The following is an 11,605-nucleotide window of genomic DNA, read 5'->3' as shown; positions in this document are numbered from 1 at the left end:
TTTCACATCTAAGGTTAAATGCTTAATAACCCCATATTCACTTTTCCCTATATATATTTGGTTTAATTAAAATATAACATGGCCAAGTAATTTAGATTAGATTGAATTGTTGAAAAGTAACAAATGGACTGATATTGGTTTGTTATTGCACCGGTTTAATCGTAAATAAATACAGTGATGATTTTCTCAAATGAATTATAACCATAAGTTGTTAAAAGTCACAATCTTATTTTTCCTTCCATTTCCCAACATTCACATAACACACATAATTTTTATTTTTTTTACACTTTTGTATCGTATGGCTGTTGTATCACAATGTTTATTCATGACACATGCTTATACTTTTAAGTACATTAATTAAATAACCCTTGGTATGAATAATTGGTTCTTTAGATCATTTATTATTGGTTATACAATTTATACTTCTCTTTGTAACCCACCATTTACCAACACAATAACTAACATAAAAATATAGAGTAACCCGATTAACCCGACAAACCCGACCCGACTAACCCGAAACCCGACTAACCCGAACCTGAATAGGGTCGGGTTGCGGGTTATATATTTTTTTTTTAAAAACCCCACTAACCCGACCCGAATGAAACCCAATCGAATTTACCTGATTAACACCCCTAGTCTAGATTATTGTTTTTAGAGAGAGAGTTGTTTCTCCTAGAGAGAGTCAAGAGAGGTCTCTTCTCCATTTCGTGAAGTTATGTTCGTTTGTTAAGTTCGTTTGGTTATATGAAAAGAGTCATGGGTTATCACCTCAATATCTTGTGTTCATTTGTTTGGTAAGTTCGTTTGATATGATTGTTTGATCCGTCTAAGCCAACGGACACTAAATTCATTTGACATACTAGTTATAAGTTTCTTTGGTCGCCTATACATTCATCACATGACACTTGACACATGGAAATAAATTGCTATTTACATGTTGGAATTTTTTAACAACCGAATCCTCCAATAAGGTTTGTTATTAAGTTTCACTCCCATTTGCATAGGTTAAGCACTCATCCATTTTTAACAATATATCATATTATACACTTGTTTAACATCAACCAACACATAATATTTAGCATCTAACTCATGCTCAAATGTCAAGAATCCTTAGTTCAAAAACTCTCTACAAGAAAAAGTAATTAATCACCATCAGTATTAATTGGTATTCACATTCAACTAAGATGTCTCTTTATTGCATATACATTTCTTCAATTCTTAGACTTACTCCTTAAAACACATATGCCAAAATTTCTCATTCAGGCATTCTAATCCAACCCTAGAAAGATTTAGTGATTAGGTCTAAAGTTACTTATCCTATTCGATTTTTCAAATTTAGACAATCAACGGCCATTATTGGCTATCCACATAGAAACTTACCTTAACCACCCCAATTATTATTATTATTATTATTATTATTATTATTATTATTATTATTATTATTATTATTATTTCAAATCTTTTAAATAAGAAACAAATAAGAATATAAGATTACATGGATTGGAGCAAAATCCTTAAGTACGTAAAGGCCACCATATCTAACTTTCAGACATTAAGATACGTTTCAGTAGTGGATGATTATCCTAAGGGATTCCCAACTATCATACCGTTTTTGAAAATCCACACTTTCCCAAACCCATAGAACACGCGGAATTCTAGGATCCCTTGTCTCTTTCGTGTATGCATGTTCTGGTTGATCCACGCCATACTCTATTCTAGTAACATGATATAATATCTAATAGTCCACCCGATGCTATATCATAGGTGCATTGGCAGGGGAGAGAATTGTAACCATATACATATAAAATGCCAACAATAAAATGTAAATCCTCGGGTTTGTTCTAATTGGGGTAAGTGTTTAATCTATACCATACCATTAGTACATCCATTTCATTATAGCTTCAACCAAACTCATCACTTATTATTTACTCTACAAATATTTATTACTTAAAATATAATAAATTAATTAAAAGGTCATTTTGAGTGTGTTTAAATAATTATTAAAATTATACTAATGTTTTATTTTGTATTATTTTATAACATAAATCAAATTCCAAAATTACTAAATGAATATGTATCACCATATATGATTGAAAATTTAAGTAGATTCATACCTAGCTAGGCAGAAAAGCTCAAGTAATTAACAAGATTGTTGATATGAATTACAAATTACACTACATTGATTTCATATTTTGTAAGAAACCATGGTAGCTATAGCCTCCTCAATCTACTTGGAGAACTTCAAAAGATCGGTTTCATAACCAGGGTAATTATGAATAGGAAATATAATAGATGGATGGTTCACATCAGGAGGATGATCTTGTTGGGAAGATGATGAAGGATCATTACATGTTCCTTGTTGATTGTGATGATCAAAGCTAAACCCTGGATGATGTTGGCTTGAAGCTAGAAGTTTGTCCAAGAAAGACCAATCGGCAGTCACATTACTAGTCGTGAAAATCGGTTTGTCACGACCACCATGGCTCATTGACATTAAGTTCAACAAGTTCTTAGAACAATCCATATCATTTACCATCCTAGTACCAATCTCGTTGTTGATGTTGTTGTTGTCGACCATGTGTCGGCTAGATGTTGTGCTGGAAAATATGGGATGTGTTCGAGAGGGGAAGTTAAGAGCTGAGGAAGATGCATGGAACCATCGAATAATGGTGGATTACTAGTAGTAATGTTGCAGTTGTACCTATGTAGAGTGTGCATACTACTACCATGCTTGTTCATGTCTTGATCAACGAAGTGATGATGATGATGATCTTCTTCGGCATAAAGAGTATGATCTTGGTGATCTTCAGCTTGAAACGGGCTTCGATTATGGTTCTTTTTCTTGAAAACTCGACATACAACCCAACCATCATCTTCCTGTTTCCAATATTAATAGTTCACTTGTTAAAACTTAAAACCATAGCAACGGTCCGGAATAGTTCACCCGTATGACACTAACGAATTACATTGAAAAAAGACCAGAATAGTTCACCCGTATGTCACTAACGAATTACATTGAAAAACGTTACTAGCATACACTGACCAGTGACCATCTTTAGTTGTCAGAACAACGATGGTTATCACAGATAGATCACCGCCAATCGGGTCACCGATGGATCAAGAAGACGACATCCTCACTGACAAACGACTATGTACTTCTGTCACTAGTTAATCTCAACCTATACATTCACTGATGGATTGTCATCGGAAATCTGTCTATATCTTTTGTTTTAATATAACAAAAAAAAGTTAAAAAGAATTTACAATTTTCTAAGAATAAAGATACATTATTATTTAGATCCCTTGGTAATCACCAACTGGCGGATTCTAAAAACTTTAATTATATTTCATTTGGATTTTGACCAATCCAATGATGATTCGTTGGTCATTAACGGATCCTTTTGTTTATGGAAATGACTTTTCTTTTAGTGTAAACTAACATTATTGCTTATGATATGATATTTATGTTGTATATTGTACCTGGACCTCTACCTCTGATGGTGTCCCGGCATTGGAATACTCATCGTCTAAGCGATACTCGTGCATGATCCAATCGGTCTTCTGGCCGTGAGGGGCTCGTCCTGTGTAAAACACTAGGGTCTTCCGCAATCCGATTCTCTTGGAATTGCCATGAAGGTGGATGGTCTTGTCTCTCCCGGTTGCTTTCCAAAATCCAGCAGTTGTGGCCCGGTTTGTTCGTGTTCCAGTTGGATACTTTTTATCCTTGTGGCTAAAGAAGTACCATTCGTTTTCTGAACCTGACCCGATTCTACATTTATCTACATGAAAATTCATCAAGTGATGCATAAGTCGGCACGAATTATATTTCAAGGAGGCCAACTACTTAGATTAATTGTACGCTAATCAAGTAATAATGCAGTATCACATATTGGCAAAACTAACATGCATAAATCGACACGAATTATATTTCAAGGGTGACTTGTTACTAAAAGATAAGGTGAAGCTTTGGGTCTTTATATTTTTGTGAGCCCTCAAATTTTTAGTGTTTACTTTCTTTAAGTTATAAGAGTTGACAAGAAGAACAAAGTATTCTTTTTTTAAGAGCTCATAACAACTCTAACATATGCGGTTATATGCAATTTAAACATAGTATTAAAAAAATGCATGTTACTAAAGAGAAGAAAATTTACATAAAAAGTCCTGATTCTTAAAATTCGCTTTAGATCACCGAAAGGTTAAACAGACTCTACTATATTTTATGTCAATTATGAGAATACAAATGATTTATCTTCCTAAACTTTATCTTAAAATCCTGGTAATACCTTTTAAGTCCCATGGCTCAAGTCTGTTGAGGTCTATTTCTCTTATAACGTCAAGGTCAATAGCCTCGTAAGAAACCTTCTTCCGCAAGTAATAGTAGAGTAACTCCTCGTCAGTAGGGTGGAACCGGAATCCTGGTGGAACAGACAGTTGACCGTCGCCTGCACTCATCATGCTCTAATTTAGCTACCTTGAGAATGTTATAATTAATATACTGAAATTAGTTGCGTGTTAGTGAATTATCAGAAACAAGAAACAAAAAGTTCATGTTCTTGTAAACGTTCGTTGCATAATTCTTGTGGATCATGGTCGGCCGGTCGGTCTAGTGTGGTATTTAATACTTTTGAAGAATCGAGTTAGTTTAGGAATGAAGCAAACTCATAGTGTTTTCACAAAATTAAAAGTTTTTTCACCACACTAAAAACAAGTTTCAAAAAACACTTGAAGTACTAATCTCATTCCCAAACCACATGTTAATACAATATAATTCATGATTTTGGTAACATATATATAGGATTTGTTTTGTGGACTTCTTTTTCCAACAAAATCCATATGGATATTGTCATTGACACAAATGAGCTCAAACTGGCCATTGAACATATTTTTTTTTCTTCTATATGTTATAACGTATGGTGATTACATGTTTTGAACATTCATTCTCTATTAAGAATCTGATTGATATATATACATTTACACATGCGTAAAAAAAGTTATAGAATACCACTTAATTTACCTTGATTCATTTTTTATGCTTAACTTTTCTTCCTTTGATCCTGCTTCCCTCCTGTTTGTTTTTTCTTTTATAAACTTGGCCAACTTACTTTCTTACTGTCAACTTTTCTTTTAGCCCATCATCATCCTCCAGGCTTCAGTTAGTGACATATATATTAATTTTGAGAGAGAGAGAGAGAGAGAGAGAGAGAGTCACACAGAGAATGATAGATGTTTAACTCGGAAGCATTAAATTACTATAAGATGACTGTAAAGTTATTCTTATAATTTAAAATGATTTATAATTTATTAATTAACTGGCATAGTTTAAACACATTACATGTATGAAATATATCATTGCACGGTTTTGTACATGGTTTAAACACATACAATCTTCTGTCAAATTTTTTACACTTAGATACAAGTAAAATATATATTTTTTAATTCTTTTTTAATTAGTAAAGTTAGTCATATGCAGTGTTGTAGAAATCGGTTTAGATGGCTGAGTACTCAACGAGTAACCCTAAGTACTCCCCAGTCCCCGCCTAGGCCGATTACAAGGCGAATAATCCCCGGGTACTCCCTGCTTTGCCGGGTATATATTCACAATTCCCTAGATAATTGATCTAGCAGCGCCTAACAACTTTTACAACAATAATCATATGTGTAAGCTATTTTATGCATCATTAACTCTTAAAATCTTCAGACATATTTTGATAAGATGTTAACAATCTTTATAATTTGGATCATTGGATCAATTAAAAAAAAAGAACATGTCTAAAAACCTAAAAGTAACCTTGATTGTTTCATTTCAAACTAATTAACTTACATTAGAAAATCTATACGGGTCTATTCATCCGTTATTAATCTTTAGTGAATACTACAACCATCGATAGATTATCGAAAGTTTAAACCGGCATGATGATTGTGGCACTATTTAAAAAAAAAAACAAGTTACAAAACTATGATAGTTTCATAAATTTAATATTGTTTTATTCATCAGACTGTGTTATTGATTTTGGTTATACATCAAACTTCTCTTAATAATAAAGTTGGTCAAATGAAAGTAAAATAAGATGAGTAGAAAAAGATTTATAATCTGTCTTACTCTCCCTTAATATACTGTCCCATGTTTAAAGAAGAAAAGGAATGAAGGATGTGAGCAAAATCCTGAAAGTCCGTCGGATCTACGTTGCTAGTCTTAAGGTATAATAAAATAATAATGAGCTTTTATTGTTCTATCTTCAATTTAACATACACCTAAAGTTAACTATTTGTCAAGGCACGGCGTTATAAATAATAAACTATTTAAAAATCATCTAAATCATATTAGTCACATGGATAGTTAATACCAGTATCTTGAGACTTGAGAGTTACACTTACACCACAGTCGAACCGGCAGCTTCTGTACGGATGACAAATTAAGAAGATCGATAAGAATCCGTGGGTTTCACCGCTTTGCTGATCTAATCAAAATCGGTTAGTTAAATTTATTTTATTAACTAACCGGTATACATGGCCTGATTTTTAAAACATGGCTTGTACCATATATACAAAATGAATGACTTTCACTGACAGTTAGATCCGTCAGTGAAGGTGATTATCAACTGTAATCCGTTGGTGATATATATTTCGTCCAAGATATTTTGTCGGAAATCTGGGGGTGGACGATTGATTTTTGACAGATTACCAACGACTGGTATTACCGATCGACGAGATATACAATGACGATTACTTATAATTCCTCCAACGTCTTAGTGGGTCGTACACAGTAACTCATCTGAAGAACGATAACTTTGTTTTCAGTACGATTGGATTTACCATTCAAAAGGAGGTGACAACGCAACTTGTTGCCCGTTTAGTCGTTTACCTGTCTCTCTACTGTAGTAGGATCATTTTATTACCCTTATTTGAAAGTTAGAATGATTGCGATTAAAAAAAACGTCTCATTTAGGCGTTTTCCAATAAATCACCAACAAACATTTTTTAGATAGATTGTCCACAAACCTTCTACTACGACAAATAATTTAAATACTTATAGTTGATGATATGTGCATGGTGATACTAAGTATACACTACACTTATATAAGAGCCTCAAGACGCTATACTATGTTATTTTCAAGTATACCGATGTGTTGTGTGTGTATTACGTGTTCCTTTGTACGTTCAGCGTGCGTTATGTGTTTTGGGTATACGTAGACTACGTAACAAACAACTCCGCTTTCTATAAATTTTTGGATATATTAATTGTACTCAGTATCTATACATTATTTGATTTATCTTCGTTCTAACCGTAGTTCCATAATAAAGTAAACTAGCTAAAAAATCAATGAGCTTGTAGTCCAATGATATCAATGTGTTTATTAAGGTGGGGTCGCTTCTAAATGACAAGGGTTCAAAACGTATAGTGAACAAAATAGGGTAATAACTTGACGTTAGAAAAAATGATACAAAATTCTTCAAGTGATATTCGAATTAAAGTTACCCAAAAAACGGAGTATATTTTTAATGAATAAACGGTGTGTTTATAATAGATCATATTACTCTTAATTTGTAAAAAGAAGTTATGATTTCTTGAATAACTACAAATTATTTTGGATCTTTTCTAATCCCTTTATTTTACCATGTCTTCAGTCTGCTGTTTATATATAATATTCGTTACCACATTTCATTTCATTTCATTTCATTTCATTTTAAGGGTCTCTCGTGTTTCTCAAATCGTTATATCATGGCAATTATGAACAGAACGTACTGCAATATCAAATCAAAATGAGTAATTAATATATAGAACTCCGTGTTTGATGAGTAGCTAACATATAATAATGCTAAAATAAATAAATAATATAATAACCAGAAACCAGCTGCAAAAGATGAGTCATAAGAGTTGTTATGTAGGCTTGTGGCTGTCTGGCTGATCGGCGATGGGTGGACCGTATCGACTTTGGATGATGTTCGTGAAACAGGAGACAATGCCTATTTAAACTCTCATATATATAAGAGACTTAAAATGTAACATCAGAAGTATATATCATCCTATTAATAAATAAATGTCCGTTTTAACTATAAAGTGGCTTGTGTGAAATCATCATACATATATGATGTCATTCATCTTATATTATTACTCCTACTTAAACAAGTTTAACCGGATACTTCTTTTTTGTATATATAGTTTTTTTTTCTTATCCACAGGCAATGCACTCAAAATATTATAATGTCGGTTGAGAATTGTTGCTACAACAATTACAAGACCAATGATAATGAATAGATTGGTTAGGCTAACAGGCTTCAAGGGTTCTGGTTAACCTAACGCAGGTCGTCGTGTCCCTCTATGTTTGCAAAACGTAGAGAGAGGTTCACTAGTTTAGTTGTTATTGTTATTCTTCACTAAGGATCCAAGATCGAGATGTTTGGAACTGGTTTTGGATGCGAGTTCTTAGTGAAACTATGTAATTTTTGGAGTAAGAAAGAAGCATGTAAAGTTTCTCCAGAAAGAAGAGAAGATCAGAGAGTATATATTAACCCTCAAATCTGGTGTGTTCTTGTTATGGCTGAGTTATGTCATTTTATAGAGAAAGGAATGCAAGCCTTTTGTCCGATTGATAAACTAATGAACCTCCAGATTGGTAGAGGGTTGACCCATTTATGCGCGGGAGGTTTTTGCCATACGGTTAATGATATATAATAATAATAATACTTTTCTGAGCATATCCCCTCTTTTACGGCTAAGGGATGATGTGAACAGTGATTTGACGTGTTACTGTTACGCGCTTTTACTGTTCACGTATTTGTTTTCCTTAATTGAGCGGGAAAACGAACCTTTTAACCATTTTAGCGTTAATGTGTGAAAGCCATTTTATCAGACTTTGGGCTACCCCCGTCATCAAGAATAAACATTACGTATTACTCAGTATTTTTTGTTTGAACATAACATTTGTCACAAAGGACAAACTGGACACGGATCTTCAGTAGTTATCATTGATGGATACTCAAACTGGTTTATCAATTGGCTAGGTGCAGACAAAAAAACACTTGTTAGCCTTGCCATAGAGTGGGTGCTATCTCCTTCATCAGCCTCCAACAATATTTGAAAAGTAGAGTTTGTAAAAATAGAAGTGTATATGTATTGAATGTGAGATGGTTGAAATTGTATTGAATATACTCTCATAAGAAAGGGGAGATTGATACTCATTTTATATATTTGGATTCATCATTTCATGTGCGTATATAAATGTTATTATTTTGTCCCCCCAAAATGGAGCTAGGAGTATAACTTTCACTTCTCTATCATAGTTCATGTAACGGACTGATTGGTAGTGTATTTATCCTTGGCCAAAAGTGGTAATAAGGATACATTATGCTTTTGTATGTGGCAAGTCCATACCTTTTTGGCTGACTTGGTGCGGTAAGTAGATGCGCAAGTCTCGATTGCGTCCAAACGTATGATTTGAGATTTGTCTAAAGTGTGCTAAAGAATAATCGTTTTTTATTTAAGAAGGATTTTTAAGAAAAAAAAGTTATGAGCAAATTTGTAGTATGTAAAGCGTCAATTTTAATCTCAAACCTATTTACTACTAATTCAACTATATTGATTATAAAATGAGTTTGGATTTAGAGTTTTAGAAAGAAAAAGAAGTGTGTGTTTGAGTACACATTTATGCATGTTTGATATTTAGATTGTTTTTGATTGTGCGCTTAGATCATGGTTTTTTATTTAGTGTTTTATATTGTTTGGATTCATTGTTTGTGCATTTATTATGTTATGAATTAATTTGTATTTAGTTGTTTTAGCTAAGGTCTCAAATTATTTGTTTGTGTTTATTTATTAACGAGTTTTTATATGTGTTGTGTTGAGTTCGTTTTACAGATGAGCAACGAGTTCAATACATATTTACATTTTATAACCTGCGTATTACGCTGGATTTGTTTTTATAATTTTAATAATAAATAAAACACCACCACCACGATAAAATCCAGCCACCACCATCACCAAGTACCATCATCAAATTCGACTCATGTGTTTTGGACTTGAGTTTCAAATTATAGGTTCTGATTTGTAAATTAGAACTCCAACCGCATTATTCACATCTTTCCAATGTAGTTCTTGTTATCTTTGTGATGAACAACCATTTTCAGGGTTGTTTATGCATATTTTTCTCTTAGTATTTCTTTTGTTTGATTCCTTTCGTTATTGTAACTTTGTGTCTCTTGGTGTTTCACCTTCCTAGTTTTACTATATTATGCTTGTCAATGTAATATATCTTAAGAGAAGGTTCATGTACATTTTGATCTTAACATGAGTACGTAGGAAGTAATGTCAATTTATTTAAAAATGCGAATGTAAGAAACAATACCAACTACAATATCAATCTACATAAACAATGACTTATAATAACAAAGAAAAGAATCTAAAAACTACAACAAAAGAATCAAAATCAAGAACAAAATAATAACAGCATATACCAGCAAATACTTATAACAACAAAAGAAAACATCTAATAATAACAACAAAATATAAATAAGCAAATACTTATAACGTCTCATAATTGAAAATTAGCAAATACGAACAAAAAATAGTAGCAAACACCCATAAAAATAAACTTAATCATAACAAATTGATTCTCACCGTTTTCATGTTAAGAATAAAATGTATTTGATCCCGTTTCATATATCCTATAAGTGTGTTTTTAAAAATAATCTAACAATTGCTAACATGATAGATGCGTAAAAACAAAACAACAAATAAAGGTTGGTGACTTTAAAGAGACAGGAAAAGTTTGATTACCTTGGTAAAACAAATAGAAAATTTTCTTTTTTTAGAAAGACGGGTTTCCTCACCTTTTTAGCGTTCTTCGTTACTCTTGTATAAGTTACTTTTCTATTTCAACGGTATTGAGAAAAAGTCAATCGTTAGATCTATAAGTTCAACCGTAGTACTAGTAACATCTTTTTTTCCTAAGCGAATTAGTGAAAGCCCACTAGGCCCAACCCATACGAAGAACTTCAGGGGCTTCTAGTAGTTTTCACTACAAGTGCACAAATCGGGTTTTTCAAATACCCGGTTTCGGGTATGGAATCGGGTTCGGATATGAACGGGTATTGGAAAATCAAGTATTGGTAATACCCGGGTCGGGTTCGAGCCCGGGTATTGTCTCTAAAAACCATACCCTATGCATCGGGTTCGGGTCGGGTATAAAACCTGGTATTCTAAAACCGAGTATATGAATACCATATTTCTAGGTATTGAAAATACCATATTTTCGGGGGTTTCAGGCTTTTTTCCGGGTATAGATTGTATTTTTTTAAGGGTTTACACTTTTTAGGGGGATTTTCGGGTATTTTTCAGGTAATTTCGAGTATAGATCGGGTATTTGAAAAACCCGGTTTCGGGTATTGGAGAAACCCGGTTCTGGGTATGGAACAGGTCCGGTTTTCGGGTATTACGGGTATAAATCGGGTCCGGTTCCGGTACAGGTTTTGGTACTGAAATGCATACCTAATCTATACCCTACGGGTAGGGTCGGGTACGGGTTCGGGTACTAAAATCCTGGATATCAAAAAACAAGTTTCGGGTAATCTTTTGGGGTTCGGTTCCGGGTTCGGGGTTTTTTTCACC

At 33.2% G+C, this 11,605-nt stretch overlaps 1 pseudogene; it reads right to left on the bottom strand.

Annotated features, from left to right (window-relative positions):
* Window positions 1–2,167: 2,167 nt before the first annotated feature.
* On the bottom strand, window positions 2,168–4,605 carry LOC143597928 (protein SOMBRERO-like; annotated as a pseudogene).
* Between the last annotated feature and the right edge of the window lie 7,000 nt (window positions 4,606–11,605).

This window comes from Bidens hawaiensis, unplaced genomic scaffold, assembly GCF_021521415.1.
Source record: "Bidens hawaiensis isolate Kalapana, Puna unplaced genomic scaffold, B.hawaiensis_p1.1 tig00049258_1, whole genome shotgun sequence".
NCBI lineage: Eukaryota > Viridiplantae > Streptophyta > Magnoliopsida > Asterales > Asteraceae > Bidens > Bidens hawaiensis.
This window is presented reverse-complemented; position numbering and strand designations above follow the sequence as displayed.